General features: G+C 47.3%; 10 non-coding genes across 10 annotated transcripts; all 10 read left to right on the top strand.

The window, feature by feature from the left end:
* Nucleotides 1-1116: 1116 nt before the first annotated feature.
* trnag-gcc (transfer RNA glycine (anticodon GCC)) lies at nt 1117-1187 on the top strand. The gene has a single exon. It is a non-coding gene; the product is annotated as a tRNA-Gly (tRNA).
* Nucleotides 1188-2727: 1540 nt separating this feature from the next.
* trnag-gcc (transfer RNA glycine (anticodon GCC)) lies at nt 2728-2798 on the top strand. Its single transcript has one exon. It is a non-coding gene; the product is annotated as a tRNA-Gly (tRNA).
* A 1540-nt stretch (nt 2799-4338) lies between these two features.
* trnag-gcc (transfer RNA glycine (anticodon GCC)) lies at nt 4339-4409 on the top strand. The gene has a single exon. It is a non-coding gene; the product is annotated as a tRNA-Gly (tRNA).
* Nucleotides 4410-5949: 1540 nt separating this feature from the next.
* On the top strand, nt 5950-6020 carry trnag-gcc (transfer RNA glycine (anticodon GCC)). The gene has a single exon. It is a non-coding gene; the product is annotated as a tRNA-Gly (tRNA).
* Nucleotides 6021-7560: 1540 nt separating this feature from the next.
* On the top strand, nt 7561-7631 carry trnag-gcc (transfer RNA glycine (anticodon GCC)). The gene has a single exon. It is a non-coding gene; the product is annotated as a tRNA-Gly (tRNA).
* A 1540-nt stretch (nt 7632-9171) lies between these two features.
* trnag-gcc (transfer RNA glycine (anticodon GCC)) lies at nt 9172-9242 on the top strand. Its single transcript has one exon. It is a non-coding gene; the product is annotated as a tRNA-Gly (tRNA).
* Nucleotides 9243-10782: 1540 nt separating this feature from the next.
* On the top strand, nt 10783-10853 carry trnag-gcc (transfer RNA glycine (anticodon GCC)). Its single transcript has one exon. It is a non-coding gene; the product is annotated as a tRNA-Gly (tRNA).
* Nucleotides 10854-12393: 1540 nt separating this feature from the next.
* Nucleotides 12394-12464, top strand: trnag-gcc (transfer RNA glycine (anticodon GCC)). Its single transcript has one exon. It is a non-coding gene; the product is annotated as a tRNA-Gly (tRNA).
* A 1540-nt stretch (nt 12465-14004) lies between these two features.
* Nucleotides 14005-14075, top strand: trnag-acc (transfer RNA glycine (anticodon ACC)). The gene has a single exon. It is a non-coding gene; the product is annotated as a tRNA-Gly (tRNA).
* Nucleotides 14076-15615: 1540 nt separating this feature from the next.
* trnag-gcc (transfer RNA glycine (anticodon GCC)) lies at nt 15616-15686 on the top strand. Its single transcript has one exon. It is a non-coding gene; the product is annotated as a tRNA-Gly (tRNA).
* Nucleotides 15687-17087: the final 1401 nt, after the last annotated feature.

The raw sequence follows: 17087 nt of genomic DNA, 5'->3' as shown, positions 1-17087 counted from the left end.
TCAGTGACCTTCCTTCTGTCATATAGTCAGAAGTGGGCATTTTTGTTCACGATTGCATCATGGTAGCACCACTGACAACTCCTCAGATACTGAAGCAGACCATACTAGGTTCAAATGCAGAAAGCCAATGCCCTCTGACGAACGCAATCGTCTTTCTTTGTGCTCGATGGGACTCCAACCAGTGGATAAACAAAGATTGGAAACCTTCTCAGTTCTTCACGACAGAGCGTCATTGATGTTCTAGCATTGAATATCTTTGAATAATGAGTGGCACAGACAGAGTCAATAGCCCGAGTCATAGTTTGAAGATATCAGGAGGAAAGTATCGAGGAGACGTCAGAGGTAGGTTCTTTACGCAGAGAGTTGTGAATGCATGGAAGGGGTTGCCAGCCCGTCCACTTGGAAGCAGAGTCATTGGCGTCATTTCAGGAACTGCTGGACGGGCACATGGAGAGCAGTGAGTTGAGGATTGCGTAGGTTACATTACATTCGGGTAGAACCTCGGCACAACATCGTGGGCCAAAGGGCCTGTTCTGTTCTGGCCTTTTGTATGTTCTATGCTCTAGTTGAGGCTGGATTGGAGAAATCGTTGGAATGCTTCCAAAACCAAGAGATGGGCCGGAAAGTGAAGTTGATCATGAACTATAGCGAGCAGGCTTGATCTGCGGGCTATTCCTACCACCATCTCTATGTTGTTGTGTTTCAAAATATGAGCTGTGCTGACTGTGTGCACATAATACGTTAATGTTATAATTTAAGTAGAACTCATTTCCATTTTAAGAATAGCGTTCTCCACTTGGTCAGGAAGCATCTAGGCAAACTATAATTTGCAAGTAATAATCTTGAGCCTCGAATCCTTGTCGTATTATTTACTTTATATATTTTGAAATAAAGAAACAGCGTTCAGATAAAATCCAACTAGTCAAACAAACAGCGCTTCATTGCGAGTTTCCTACTTGGTTTCTCGCTATATCAGCAATGGAGAAAGTCAGGGCTGCAGATGCTGGAGATTGGAGTCGGCATGCTGCGCCACAGGACAGAATATCAAGAATACCGGTTTAGTTTCCTGCTGGAGTTCAAACTGTAGTAAAGTTCTAGCGGAGCCCGCCCGCAGGTGCATTGGTGGTTCAGTGGTAGAATTCTCGCCTGCCACGCGGGAGGCCCGGGTTCGATTCCCGGCCAATGCAACGCATTGCAGCACCCTTTATTTCAAATGCTGCACCGCTCGAACAGAGTTCGGCCCGATGCCACGGGTTTGCTTCGCCTGGCTGCGTGCACTCGCCAATATCAGGCTGCGCGGTAAACAGGGTGTGTTCACTCAGCGTGTGGGATGGGATCGGATGGAAACGTCCGCTCTGCAGGCTCCGTTTTTGAGCATTTTCATGGCGCAATCCATAGTTTTCTGGCATTAAGTAAAATCGACATAGTGAGATGACCGGCCGTGAGCCCAGAATGATGGGCCAGACTCCATACGCCGAATGAGATGAGAGTGGTGCTGGAAAAGCACAGCGGGGCAGGCAGCATCCGAGGACCGGCAAAATCGACCTCTCGAGCAGGAGTCCTTCATCAGGAAGGGTACTGTCATATATCCAAACATCTTCTGCTGCTTCATCAGTGACCTTCCTTCTGTCATATAGTCAGAAGTGGGCATTTTTGTTCACGATTGCATCATGGTAGCACCACTGACAACTCCTCAGATACTGAAGCAGACCATACTAGGTTCAAATGCAGAAAGCCAATGCCCTCTGACGAACGCAATCGTCTTTCTTTGTGCTCGATGGGACTCCAACCAGTGGATAAACAAAGATTGGAAACCTTCTCAGTTCTTCACGACAGAGCGTCATTGATGTTCTAGCATTGAATATCTTTGAATAATGAGTGGCACAGACAGAGTCAACAGCCCGAGTCATAGTTTGAAGATATCAGGAGGAAAGTATCGAGGAGACGTCAGAGGTAGGTTCTTTACGCAGAGAGTTGTGAATGCATGGAATGGGTTGCCAGCCCGTCCAGTTGGAAGCAGAGTCATTGGCGTCATTTAAGGAACTGCTGGACGGGCACATGGAGAGCAGTGAGTTGAGGATTGCGTAGGTTACATTACATTCGGGTTGAACCTCGGCACAACATCGTGGGCCAAAGGGCCTGTTCTGTTCTGGCCTTTTGTATGTTCTATGCTCTAGTTGAGGCTGGATTGGAGAAATCGTTGGAATGCTTCCAAAACCAAGAGATGGGCCGGAAAGTGAAGTTGATCATGAACTATAGCGAGCAGGCTTGATCTGCGGGCTATTCCTACCACCATCTCTATGTTGTTGTGTTTCAAAATATGAGCTGTGCTGACTGTGTGCACATAATACGTTAATGTTATAATTTAAGTAGAACTCATTTCCATTTTAAGAATAGCGTTCTCCACTTGGTCAGGAAGCATCTAGGCAAACTATAATTTGCAAGTAATAATCTTGAGCCTCGAATCCTTGTCGTATTATTTACTTTATATATTTTGAAATAAAGAAACAGCGTTCAGATAAAATCCAACTAGTCAAACAAACAGCGCTTCATTGCGAGTTTCCTACTTGGTTTCTCGCTATATCAGCAATGGAGAAAGTCAGGGCTGCAGATGCTGGAGATTGGAGTCGGCATGCTGCGCCACAGGACAGAATATCAAGAATACCGGTTTAGTTTCCTGCTGGAGTTCAAACTGTAGTAAAGTTCTAGCGGGGCCCGCCCGCAGGTGCATTGGTGGTTCAGTGGTAGAATTCTCGACTGCCACGCGGGAGGCCCGGGATCGATTCCCGGCCAATGCAACGCATTGCAGCACCCTTTATTTGAAATGCTGCACGGCTCGAACAGAGTTCGGCCCGATGCCACGGGTTTGCTTCGCCTGGCTGCGTGCACTCGCCAATGTCCTGCTGCGCGGTAAACAGGGTATGTTCACTCAGCGTGTGGGATGGGATCGGATGGAAACGTCCGCTCTGCAGACTCCGTTTTTGAGCATTTTCATGGCGCAATCCATAGTTTTCTGGCATTAAGTAAAATCGACATAGTGAGATGACCGGCCGTGAGCCCAGAATGATGGGCCAGACTCCATACGCCGAATGAGATGAGAGTGGTGCTGGAAAAGCACAGCGGGGCAGGCAGCATCCGAGGACCGGCAAAATCGACCTCTCGAGCAGGAGTCCTTCATCAGGAAGGGTACTGTCATATATCCAAACATCTTCTGCTGCTTCATCAGTGACCTTCCTTCTGTCATATAGTCAGAAGTGGGCATTTTTGTTCACGATTGCATCATGGTAGCACCACTGACAACTCCTCAGATACTGAAGCAGACCATACTAGGTTCAAATGCAGAAAGCCAATGCCCTCTGACGAACGCAATCGTCTTTCTTTGTGCTCGATGGGACTCCAACCAGTGGATAAACAAAGATTGGAAACCTTCTCAGTTCTTCACGACAGAGCGTCATTGATGTTCTAGCATTGAATATCTTTGAATAATGAGTGGCACAGACAGAGTCAATAGCCCGAGTCATAGTTTGAAGATATCAGGAGGAAAGTATCGAGGAGACGTCAGAGGTAGGTTCTTTACGCAGAGAGTTGTGAATGCATGGAATGGGTTGCCAGCCCGTCCAGTTGGAAGCAGAGTCATTGGCGTCATTTAAGGAACTGCTGGACGGGCACATGGAGAGCAGTGAGTTGAGGATTGCGTAGGTTACATTACATTCGGGTTGAACCTCGGCACAACATCGTGGGCCAAAGGGCCTGTTCTGTTCTGGCCTTTTGTATGTTCTATGCTCTAGTTGAGGCTGGATTGGAGAAATCGTTGGAATGCTTCCAAAACCAAGAGATGGGCCGGAAAGTGAAGTTGATCATGAACTATAGCGAGCAGGCTTGATCTGCGGGCTATTCCTACCACCATCTCTATGTTGTTGGGTTTCAAAATATGAGCTGTGCTGACTGTGTGCACATAATACGTTAATGTTATAATTTAAGTAGAACTCATTTCCATTTTAAGAATAGCGTTCTCCACTTGGTCAGGAAGCATCTAGGCAAACTATAATTTGCAAGTAATAATCTTGAGCCTCGAATCCTTGTCGTATTATTTACTTTATATATTTTGAAATAAAGAAACAGCGTTCAGATAAAATCCAACTAGTCAAACAAACAGCGCTTCATTGCGAGTTTCCTACTTGGTTTCTCGCTATATCAGCAATGGAGAAAGTCAGGGCTGCAGATGCTGGAGATTGGAGTCGGCATGCTGCGCCACAGGACAGAATATCAAGAATACCGGTTTAGTTTCCTGCTGGAGTTCAAACTGTAGTAAAGTTCTAGCGGGGCCCGCCCGCTGGTGCATTGGTGGTTCAGTGGTAGAATTCTCGACTGCCACGCGGGAGGCCCGGGTTCGATTCCCGGCCAATGCAACGCATTGCAGCACCCTTTATTTCAAATGCTGCACGGCTCGAACAGAGTTCGGCCCGATGCCACGGGTTTGCTTCGCCTGGCTGCGTGCACTCGCCAATGTCCTGCTGCGCGGTAAACAGGGTATGTTCACTCAGCGTGTGGGATGGGATCGGATGGAAACGTCCGCTCTGCAGACTCCGTTTTTGAGCATTTTCATGGCGCAATCCATAGTTTTCTGGCATTAAGTAAAATCGAAATAGTGAGATGACCGGCCGTGAGCCCAGAATGATGGGCCAGACTCCATACGCCGAATGAGATGAGAGTGGTGCTGGAAAAGCACAGCGGGGCAGGCAGCATCCGAGGACCGGCAAAATCGACCTCTCGAGCAGGAGTCCTTCATCAGGAAGGGTACTGTCATATATCCAAACATCTTCTGCTGCTTCATCAGTGACCTTCCTTCTGTCATATAGTCAGAAGTGGGCATTTTTGTTCACGATTGCATCATGGTAGCACCACTGACAACTCCTCAGATACTGAAGCAGACCATACTAGGTTCAAATGCAGAAAGCCAATGCCCTCTGACGAACGCAATCGTCTTTCTTTGTGCTCGATGGGACTCCAACCAGTGGATAAACAAAGATTGGAAACCTTCTCAGTTCTTCACGACAGAGCGTCATTGATGTTCTAGCATTGAATATCTTTGAATAATGAGTGGCACAGACAGAGTCAATAGCCCGAGTCATAGTTTGAAGATATCAGGAGGAAAGTATCGAGGAGACGTCAGAGGTAGGTTCTTTACGCAGAGAGTTGTGAATGCATGGAAGGGGTTGCCAGCCCGTCCACTTGGAAGCAGAGTCATTGGCGTCATTTCAGGAACTGCTGGACGGGCACATGGAGAGCAGTGAGTTGAGGATTGCGTAGGTTACATTACATTCGGGTAGAACCTCGGCACAACATCGTGGGCCAAAGGGCCTGTTCTGTTCTGGCCTTTTGTATGTTCTATGCTCTAGTTGAGGCTGGATTGGAGAAATCGTTGGAATGCTTCCAAAACCAAGAGATGGGCCGGAAAGTGAAGTTGATCATGAACTATAGCGAGCAGGCTTGATCTGCGGGCTATTCCTACCACCATCTCTATGTTGTTGTGTTTCAAAATATGAGCTGTGCTGACTGTGTGCACATAATACGTTAATGTTATAATTTAAGTAGAACTCATTTCCATTTTAAGAATAGCGTTCTCCACTTGGTCAGGAAGCATCTAGGCAAACTATAATTTGCAAGTAATAATCTTGAGCCTCGAATCCTTGTCGTATTATTTACTTTATATATTTTGAAATAAAGAAACAGCGTTCAGATAAAATCCAACTAGTCAAACAAACAGCGCTTCATTGCGAGTTTCCTACTTGGTTTCTCGCTATATCAGCAATGGAGAAAGTCAGGGCTGCAGATGCTGGAGATTGGAGTCGGCATGCTGCGCCACAGGACAGAATATCAAGAATACCGGTTTAGTTTCCTGCTGGAGTTCAAACTGTAGTAAAGTTCTAGCGGAGCCCGCCCGCAGGTGCATTGGTGGTTCAGTGGTAGAATTCTCGCCTGCCACGCGGGAGGCCCGGGTTCGATTCCCGGCCAATGCAACGCATTGCAGCACCCTTTATTTCAAATGCTGCACCGCTCGAACAGAGTTCGGCCCGATGCCACGGGTTTGCTTCGCCTGGCTGCGTGCACTCGCCAATATCAGGCTGCGCGGTAAACAGGGTGTGTTCACTCAGCGTGTGGGATGGGATCGGATGGAAACGTCCGCTCTGCAGGCTCCGTTTTTGAGCATTTTCATGGCGCAATCCATAGTTTTCTGGCATTAAGTAAAATCGACATAGTGAGATGACCGGCCGTGAGCCCAGAATGATGGGCCAGACTCCATACGCCGAATGAGATGAGAGTGGTGCTGGAAAAGCACAGCGGGGCAGGCAGCATCCGAGGACCGGCAAAATCGACCTCTCGAGCAGGAGTCCTTCATCAGGAAGGGTACTGTCATATATCCAAACATCTTCTGCTGCTTCATCAGTGACCTTCCTTCTGTCATATAGTCAGAAGTGGGCATTTTTGTTCACGATTGCATCATGGTAGCACCACTGACAACTCCTCAGATACTGAAGCAGACCATACTAGGTTCAAATGCAGAAAGCCAATGCCCTCTGACGAACGCAATCGTCTTTCTTTGTGCTCGATGGGACTCCAACCAGTGGATAAACAAAGATTGGAAACCTTCTCAGTTCTTCACGACAGAGCGTCATTGATGTTCTAGCATTGAATATCTTTGAATAATGAGTGGCACAGACAGAGTCAATAGCCCGAGTCATAGTTTGAAGATATCAGGAGGAAAGTATCGAGGAGACGTCAGAGGTAGGTTCTTTACGCAGAGAGTTGTGAATGCATGGAATGGGTTGCCAGCCCGTCCAGTTGGAAGCAGAGTCATTGGCGTCATTTAAGGAACTGCTGGACGGGCACATGGAGAGCAGTGAGTTGAGGATTGCGTAGGTTACATTACATTCGGGTTGAACCTCGGCACAACATCGTGGGCCAAAGGGCCTGTTCTGTTCTGGCCTTTTGTATGTTCTATGCTCTAGTTGAGGCTGGATTGGAGAAATCGTTGGAATGCTTCCAAAACCAAGAGATGGGCCGGAAAGTGAAGTTGATCATGAACTATAGCGAGCAGGCTTGATCTGCGGGCTATTCCTACCACCATCTCTATGTTGTTGTGTTTCAAAATATGAGCTGTGCTGACTGTGTGCACATAATACGTTAATGTTATAATTTAAGTAGAACTCATTTCCATTTTAAGAATAGCGTTCTCCACTTGGTCAGGAAGCATCTAGGCAAACTATAATTTGCAAGTAATAATCTTGAGCCTCGAATCCTTGTCGTATTATTTACTTTATATATTTTGAAATAAAGAAACAGCGTTCAGATAAAATCCAACTAGTCAAACAAACAGCGCTTCATTGCGAGTTTCCTACTTGGTTTCTCGCTATATCAGCAATGGAGAAAGTCAGGGCTGCAGATGCTGGAGATTGGAGTCGGCATGCTGCGCCACAGGACAGAATATCAAGAATACCGGTTTAGTTTCCTGCTGGAGTTCAAACTGTAGTAAAGTTCTAGCGGGGCCCGCCCGCAGGTGCATTGGTGGTTCAGTGGTAGAATTCTCGACTGCCACGCGGGAGGCCCGGGATCGATTCCCGGCCAATGCAACGCATTGCAGCACCCTTTATTTGAAATGCTGCACCGCTCGAACAGAGTTCGGCCCGATGCCACGGGTTTGCTTCGCCTGGCTGCGTGCACTCGCCAATGTCAGGCTGCGCGGTAAACAGGGTGTGTTCACTCAGCGTGTGGGATGGGATCGGATGGAAACGTCCGCTCTGCAGGCTCCGTTTTTGAGCATTTTCATGGCGCAATCCATAGTTTTCTGGCATTAAGTAAAATCGACATAGTGAGATGACCGGCCGTGAGCCCAGAATGATGGGCCAGACTCCATACGCCGAATGAGATGAGAGTGGTGCTGGAAAAGCACAGCGGGGCAGGCAGCATCCGAGGACCGGCAAAATCGACCTCTCGAGCAGGAGTCCTTCATCAGGAAGGGTACTGTCATATATCCAAACATCTTCTGCTGCTTCATCAGTGACCTTCCTTCTGTCATATAGTCAGAAGTGGGCATTTTTGTTCACGATTGCATCATGGTAGCACCACTGACAACTCCTCAGATACTGAAGCAGACCATACTAGGTTCAAATGCAGAAAGCCAATGCCCTCTGACGAACGCAATCGTCTTTCTTTGTGCTCGATGGGACTCCAACCAGTGGATAAACAAAGATTGGAAACCTTCTCAGTTCTTCACGACAGAGCGTCATTGATGTTCTAGCATTGAATATCTTTGAATAATGAGTGGCACAGACAGAGTCAATAGCCCGAGTCATAGTTTGAAGATATCAGGAGGAAAGTATCGAGGAGACGTCAGAGGTAGGTTCTTTACGCAGAGAGTTGTGAATGCATGGAATGGGTTGCCAGCCCGTCCAGTTGGAAGCAGAGTCATTGGCGTCATTTAAGGAACTGCTGGACGGGCACATGGAGAGCAGTGAGTTGAGGATTGCGTAGGTTACATTACATTCGGGTTGAACCTCGGCACAACATCGTGGGCCAAAGGGCCTGTTCTGTTCTGGCCTTTTGTATGTTCTATGCTCTAGTTGAGGCTGGATTGGAGAAATCGTTGGAATGCTTCCAAAACCAAGAGATGGGCCGGAAAGTGAAGTTGATCATGAACTATAGCGAGCAGGCTTGATCTGCGGGCTATTCCTACCACCATCTCTATGTTGTTGTGTTTCAAAATATGAGCTGTGCTGACTGTGTGCACATAATACGTTAATGTTATAATTTAAGTAGAACTCATTTCCATTTTAAGAATAGCGTTCTCCACTTGGTCAGGAAGCATCTAGGCAAACTATAATTTGCAAGTAATAATCTTGAGCCTCGAATCCTTGTCGTATTATTTACTTTATATATTTTGAAATAAAGAAACAGCGTTCAGATAAAATCCAACTAGTCAAACAAACAGCGCTTCATTGCGAGTTTCCTACTTGGTTTCTCGCTATATCAGCAATGGAGAAAGTCAGGGCTGCAGATGCTGGAGATTGGAGTCGGCATGCTGCGCCACAGGACAGAATATCAAGAATACCGGTTTAGTTTCCTGCTGGAGTTCAAACTGTAGTAAAGTTCTAGCGGGGCCCGCCCGCAGGCGCATTGGTGGTTCAGTGGTAGAATTCTCGACTGCCACGCGGGAGGCCCGGGATCGATTCCCGGCCAATGCAACGCATTGCAGCACCCTTTATTTGAAATGCTGCACGGCTCGAACAGAGTTCAGCCCGATGCCACGGGTTTGCTTCGCCTGGCTGCGTGCACTCGCCAATGTCCTGCTGCGCGGTAAACAGGGTATGTTCACTCAGCGTGTGGGATGGGATCGGATGGAAACGTCCGCTCTGCAGACTCCGTTTTTGAGCATTTTCATGGCGCAATCCATAGTTTTCTGGCATTAAGTAAAATCGACATAGTGAGATGACCGGCCGTGAGCCCAGAATGATGGGCCAGACTCCATACGCCGAATGAGATGAGAGTGGTGCTGGAAAAGCACAGCGGGGCAGGCAGCATCCGAGGACCGGCAAAATCGACCTCTCGAGCAGGAGTCCTTCATCAGGAAGGGTACTGTCATATATCCAAACATCTTCTGCTGCTTCATCAGTGACCTTCCTTCTGTCATATAGTCAGAAGTGGGCATTTTTGTTCACGATTGCATCATGGTAGCACCACTGACAACTCCTCAGATACTGAAGCAGACCATACTAGGTTCAAATGCAGAAAGCCAATGCCCTCTGACGAACGCAATCGTCTTTCTTTGTGCTCGATGGGACTCCAACCAGTGGATAAACAAAGATTGGAAACCTTCTCAGTTCTTCACGACAGAGCGTCATTGATGTTCTAGCATTGAATATCTTTGAATAATGAGTGGCACAGACAGAGTCAATAGCCCGAGTCATAGTTTGAAGATATCAGGAGGAAAGTATCGAGGAGACGTCAGAGGTAGGTTCTTTACGCAGAGAGTTGTGAATGCATGGAAGGGGTTGCCAGCCCGTCCACTTGGAAGCAGAGTCATTGGCGTCATTTCAGGAACTGCTGGACGGGCACATGGAGAGCAGTGAGTTGAGGATTGCGTAGGTTACATTACATTCGGGTAGAACCTCGGCACAACATCGTGGGCCAAAGGGCCTGTTCTGTTCTGGCCTTTTGTATGTTCTATGCTCTAGTTGAGGCTGGATTGGAGAAATCGTTGGAATGCTTCCAAAACCAAGAGATGGGCCGGAAAGTGAAGTTGATCATGAACTATAGCGAGCAGGCTTGATCTGCGGGCTATTCCTACCACCATCTCTATGTTGTTGTGTTTCAAAATATGAGCTGTGCTGACTGTGTGCACATAATACGTTAATGTTATAATTTAAGTAGAACTCATTTCCATTTTAAGAATAGCGTTCTCCACTTGGTCAGGAAGCATCTAGGCAAACTATAATTTGCAAGTAATAATCTTGAGCCTCGAATCCTTGTCGTATTATTTACTTTATATATTTTGAAATAAAGAAACAGCGTTCAGATAAAATCCAACTAGTCAAACAAACAGCGCTTCATTGCGAGTTTCCTACTTGGTTTCTCGCTATATCAGCAATGGAGAAAGTCAGGGCTGCAGATGCTGGAGATTGGAGTCGGCATGCTGCGCCACAGGACAGAATATCAAGAATACCGGTTTAGTTTCCTGCTGGAGTTCAAACTGTAGTAAAGTTCTAGCGGGGCCCGCCCGCAGGTGCATTGGTGGTTCAGTGGTAGAATTCTCGACTGCCACGCGGGAGGCCCGGGATCGATTCCCGGCCAATGCAACGCATTGCAGCACCCTTTATTTGAAATGCTGCACGGCTCGAACAGAGTTCGGCCCGATGCCACGGGTTTGCTTCGCCTGGCTGCGTGCACTCGCCAATGTCCTGCTGCGCGGTAAACAGGGTATGTTCACTCAGCGTGTGGGATGGGATCGGATGGAAACGTCCGCTCTGCAGACTCCGTTTTTGAGCATTTTCATGGCGCAATCCATAGTTTTCTGGCATTAAGTAAAATCGACATAGTGAGATGACCGGCCGTGAGCCCAGAATGATGGGCCAGACTCCATACGCCGAATGAGATGAGAGTGGTGCTGGAAAAGCACAGCGGGGCAGGCAGCATCCGAGGACCGGCAAAATCGACCTCTCGAGCAGGAGTCCTTCATCAGGAAGGGTACTGTCATATATCCAAACATCTTCTGCTGCTTCATCAGTGACCTTCCTTCTGTCATATAGTCAGAAGTGGGCATTTTTGTTCACGATTGCATCATGGTAGCACCACTGACAACTCCTCAGATACTGAAGCAGACCATACTAGGTTCAAATGCAGAAAGCCAATGCCCTCTGACGAACGCAATCGTCTTTCTTTGTGCTCGATGGGACTCCAACCAGTGGATAAACAAAGATTGGAAACCTTCTCAGTTCTTCACGACAGAGCGTCATTGATGTTCTAGCATTGAATATCTTTGAATAATGAGTGGCACAGACAGAGTCAATAGCCCGAGTCATAGTTTGAAGATATCAGGAGGAAAGTATCGAGGAGACGTCAGAGGTAGGTTCTTTACGCAGAGAGTTGTGAATGCATGGAATGGGTTGCCAGCCCGTCCAGTTGGAAGCAGAGTCATTGGCGTCATTTAAGGAACTGCTGGACGGGCACATGGAGAGCAGTGAGTTGAGGATTGCGTAGGTTACATTACATTCGGGTTGAACCTCGGCACAACATCGTGGGCCAAAGGGCCTGTTCTGTTCTGGCCTTTTGTATGTTCTATGCTCTAGTTGAGGCTGGATTGGAGAAATCGTTGGAATGCTTCCAAAACCAAGAGATGGGCCGGAAAGTGAAGTTGATCATGAACTATAGCGAGCAGGCTTGATCTGCGGGCTATTCCTACCACCATCTCTATGTTGTTGGGTTTCAAAATATGAGCTGTGCTGACTGTGTGCACATAATACGTTAATGTTATAATTTAAGTAGAACTCATTTCCATTTTAAGAATAGCGTTCTCCACTTGGTCAGGAAGCATCTAGGCAAACTATAATTTGCAAGTAATAATCTTGAGCCTCGAATCCTTGTCGTATTATTTACTTTATATATTTTGAAATAAAGAAACAGCGTTCAGATAAAATCCAACTAGTCAAACAAACAGCGCTTCATTGCGAGTTTCCTACTTGGTTTCTCGCTATATCAGCAATGGAGAAAGTCAGGGCTGCAGATGCTGGAGATTGGAGTCGGCATGCTGCGCCACAGGACAGAATATCAAGAATACCGGTTTAGTTTCCTGCTGGAGTTCAAACTGTAGTAAAGTTCTAGCGGGGCCCGCCCGCTGGTGCATTGGTGGTTCAGTGGTAGAATTCTCGACTGCCACGCGGGAGGCCCGGGTTCGATTCCCGGCCAATGCAACGCATTGCAGCACCCTTTATTTCAAATGCTGCACGGCTCGAACAGAGTTCGGCCCGATGCCACGGGTTTGCTTCGCCTGGCTGCGTGCACTCGCCAATGTCCTGCTGCGCGGTAAACAGGGTATGTTCACTCAGCGTGTGGGATGGGATCGGATGGAAACGTCCGCTCTGCAGACTCCGTTTTTGAGCATTTTCATGGCGCAATCCATAGTTTTCTGGCATTAAGTAAAATCGAAATAGTGAGATGACCGGCCGTGAGCCCAGAATGATGGGCCAGACTCCATACGCCGAATGAGATGAGAGTGGTGCTGGAAAAGCACAGCGGGGCAGGCAGCATCCGAGGACCGGCAAAATCGACCTCTCGAGCAGGAGTCCTTCATCAGGAAGGGTACTGTCATATATCCAAACATCTTCTGCTGCTTCATCAGTGACCTTCCTTCTGTCATATAGTCAGAAGTGGGCATTTTTGTTCACGATTGCATCATGGTAGCACCACTGACAACTCCTCAGATACTGAAGCAGACCATACTAGGTTCAAATGCAGAAAGCCAATGCCCTCTGACGAACGCAATCGTCTTTCTTTGTGCTCGATGGGACTCCAACCAGTGGATAAACAAAGATTGGAAACCTTCTCAGTTCTTCACGACAGAGCGTCATTGATGTTCTAGCATTGAATATCTTTGAATAATGAGTGGCACAGACAGAGTCAATAGCCCGAGTCATAGTTTGAAGATATCAGGAGGAAAGTATCGAGGAGACGTCAGAGGTAGGTTCTTTACGCAGAGAGTTGTGAATGCATGGAATGGGTTGCCAGCCCGTCCAGTTGGAAGCAGAGTCATTGGCGTCATTTAAGGAACTGCTGGACGGGCACATGGAGAGCAGTGAGTTGAGGATTGCGTAGGTTACATTACATTCGGGTTGAACCTCGGCACAACATCGTGGGCCAAAGGGCCTGTTCTGTTCTGGCCTTTTGTATGTTCTATGCTCTAGTTGAGGCTGGATTGGAGAAATCGTTGGAATGCTTCCAAAACCAAGAGATGGGCCGGAAAGTGAAGTTGATCATGAACTATAGCGAGCAGGCTTGATCTGCGGGCTATTCCTACCACCATCTCTATGTTGTTGTGTTTCAAAATATGAGCTGTGCTGACTGTGTGCACATAATACGTTAATGTTATAATTTAAGTAGAACTCATTTCCATTTTAAGAATAGCGTTCTCCACTTGGTCAGGAAGCATCTAGGCAAACTATAATTTGCAAGTAATAATCTTGAGCCTCGAATCCTTGTCGTATTATTTACTTTATATATTTTGAAATAAAGAAACAGCGTTCAGATAAAATCCAACTAGTCAAACAAACAGCGCTTCATTGCGAGTTTCCTACTTGGTTTCTCGCTATATCAGCAATGGAGAAAGTCAGGGCTGCAGATGCTGGAGATTGGAGTCGGCATGCTGCGCCACAGGACAGAATATCAAGAATACCGGTTTAGTTTCCTGCTGGAGTTCAAACTGTAGTAAAGTTCTAGCGGGGCCCGCCCGCAGGTGCATTGGTGGTTCAGTGGTAGAATTCTCGACTACCACGCGGGAGGCCCGGGATCGATTCCCGGCCAATGCAACGCATTGCAGCACCCTTTATTTGAAATGCTGCACCGCTCGAACAGAGTTCGGCCCGATGCCACGGGTTTGCTTCGCCTGGCTGCGTGCACTCGCCAATGTCAGGCTGCGCGGTAAACAGGGTGTGTTCACTCAGCGTGTGGGATGGGATCGGATGGAAACGTCCGCTCTGCAGGCTCCGTTTTTGAGCATTTTCATGGCGCAATCCATAGTTTTCTGGCATTAAGTAAAATCGACATAGTGAGATGACCGGCCGTGAGCCCAGAATGATGGGCCAGACTCCATACGCCGAATGAGATGAGAGTGGTGCTGGAAAAGCACAGCGGGGCAGGCAGCATCCGAGGACCGGCAAAATCGACCTCTCGAGCAGGAGTCCTTCATCAGGAAGGGTACTGTCATATATCCAAACATCTTCTGCTGCTTCATCAGTGACCTTCCTTCTGTCATATAGTCAGAAGTGGGCATTTTTGTTCACGATTGCATCATGGTAGCACCACTGACAACTCCTCAGATACTGAAGCAGACCATACTAGGTTCAAATGCAGAAAGCCAATGCCCTCTGACGAACGCAATCGTCTTTCTTTGTGCTCGATGGGACTCCAACCAGTGGATAAACAAAGATTGGAAACCTTCTCAGTTCTTCACGACAGAGCGTCATTGATGTTCTAGCATTGAATATCTTTGAATAATGAGTGGCACAGACAGAGTCAATAGCCCGAGTCATAGTTTGAAGATATCAGGAGGAAAGTATCGAGGAGACGTCAGAGGTAGGTTCTTTACGCAGAGAGTTGTGAATGCATGGAATGGGTTGCCAGCCCGTCCAGTTGGAAGCAGAGTCATTGGCGTCATTTAAGGAACTGCTGGACGGGCACATGGAGAGCAGTGAGTTGAGGATTGCGTAGGTTACATTACATTCGGGTTGAACCTCGGCACAACATCGTGGGCCAAAGGGCCTGTTCTGTTCTGGCCTTTTGTATGTTCTATGCTCTAGTTGAGGCTGGATTGGAGAAATCGTTGGAATGCTTCCAAAACCAAGAGATGGGCCGGAAAGTGAAGTTGATCATGAACTATAGCGAGCAGGCTTGATCTGCGGGCTATTCCTACCACCATCTCTATGTTGTTGTGTTTCAAAATATGAGCTGTGCTGACTGTGTGCACATAATACGTTAATGTTATAATTTAAGTAGAACTCATTTCCATTTTAAGAATAGCGTTCTCCACTTGGTCAGGAAGCATCTAGGCAAACTATAATTTGCAAGTAATAATCTTGAGCCTCGAATCCTTGTCGTATTATTTACTTTATATATTTTGAAATAAAGAAACAGCGTTCAGATAAAATCCAACTAGTCAAACAAACAGCGCTTCATTGCGAGTTTCCTACTTGGTTTCTCGCTATATCAGCAATGGAGAAAGTCAGGGCTGCAGATGCTGGAGATTGGAGTCGGCATGCTGCGCCACAGGACAGAATATCAAGAATACCGGTTTAGTTTCCTGCTGGAGTTCAAACTGTAGTAAAGTTCTAGCGGGGCCCGCCCGCAGGCGCATTGGTGGTTCAGTGGTAGAATTCTCGACTGCCACGCGGGAGGCCCGGGATCGATTCCCGGCCAATGCAACGCATTGCAGCACCCTTTATTTGAAATGCTGCACGGCTCGAACAGAGTTCAGCCCGATGCCACGGGTTTGCTTCGCCTGGCTGCGTGCACTCGCCAATGTCCTGCTGCGCGGTAAACAGGGTATGTTCACTCAGCGTGTGGGATGGGATCGGATGGAAACGTCCGCTCTGCAGACTCCGTTTTTGAGCATTTTCATGGCGCAATCCATAGTTTTCTGGCATTAAGTAAAATCGACATAGTGAGATGACCGGCCGTGAGCCCAGAATGATGGGCCAGACTCCATACGCCGAATGAGATGAGAGTGGTGCTGGAAAAGCACAGCGGGGCAGGCAGCATCCGAGGACCGGCAAAATCGACCTCTCGAGCAGGAGTCCTTCATCAGGAAGGGTACTGTCATATATCCAAACATCTTCTGCTGCTTCATCAGTGACCTTCCTTCTGTCATATAGTCAGAAGTGGGCATTTTTGTTCACGATTGCATCATGGTAGCACCACTGACAACTCCTCAGATACTGAAGCAGACCATACTAGGTTCAAATGCAGAAAGCCAATGCCCTCTGACGAACGCAATCGTCTTTCTTTGTGCTCGATGGGACTCCAACCAGTGGATAAACAAAGATTGGAAACCTTCTCAGTTCTTCACGACAGAGCGTCATTGATGTTCTAGCATTGAATATCTTTGAATAATGAGTGGCACAGACAGAGTCAATAGCCCGAGTCATAGTTTGAAGATATCAGGAGGAAAGTATCGAGGAGACGTCAGAGGTAGGTTCTTTACGCAGAGAGTTGTGAATGCATGGAAGGGGTTGCCAGCCCGTCCACTTGGAAGCAGAGTCATTGGCGTCATTTCAGGAACTGCTGGACGGGCACATGGAGAGCAGTGAGTTGAGGATTGCGTAGGTTACATTACATTCGGGTAGAACCTCGGCACAACATCGTGGGCCAAAGGGCCTGTTCTGTTCTGGCCTTTTGTATGTTCTATGCTCTAGTTGAGGCTGGATTGGAGAAATCGTTGGAATGCTTCCAAAACCAAGAGATGGGCCGGAAAGTGAAGTTGATCATGAACTATAGCGAGCAGGCTTGATCTGCGGGCTATTCCTACCACCATCTCTATGTTGTTGTGTTTCAAAATATGAGCTGTGCTGACTGTGTGCACATAATACGTTAATGTTATAATTTAAGTAGAACTCATTTCCATTTTAAGAATAGCGTTCTCCACTTGGTCAGGAAGCATCTAGGCAAACTATAATTTGCAAGTAATAATCTTGAGCCTCGAATCCTTGTCGTATTATTTACTTTATATATTTTGAAATAAAGAAACAGCGTTCAGATAAAATCCAACTAGTCAAACAAACAGCGCTTCATTGCGAGTTTCCTACTTGGTTTCTCGCTATATCAGC

The sequence above is a fragment of the Chiloscyllium punctatum genome, chromosome 30 (assembly GCF_047496795.1).
Source record: "Chiloscyllium punctatum isolate Juve2018m chromosome 30, sChiPun1.3, whole genome shotgun sequence".
NCBI classification, from domain to species: domain Eukaryota; kingdom Metazoa; phylum Chordata; class Chondrichthyes; order Orectolobiformes; family Hemiscylliidae; genus Chiloscyllium; species Chiloscyllium punctatum.
Note: the sequence above shows the minus strand (reverse complement) of the source record. Positions and strands in the feature narration are given on the sequence as shown.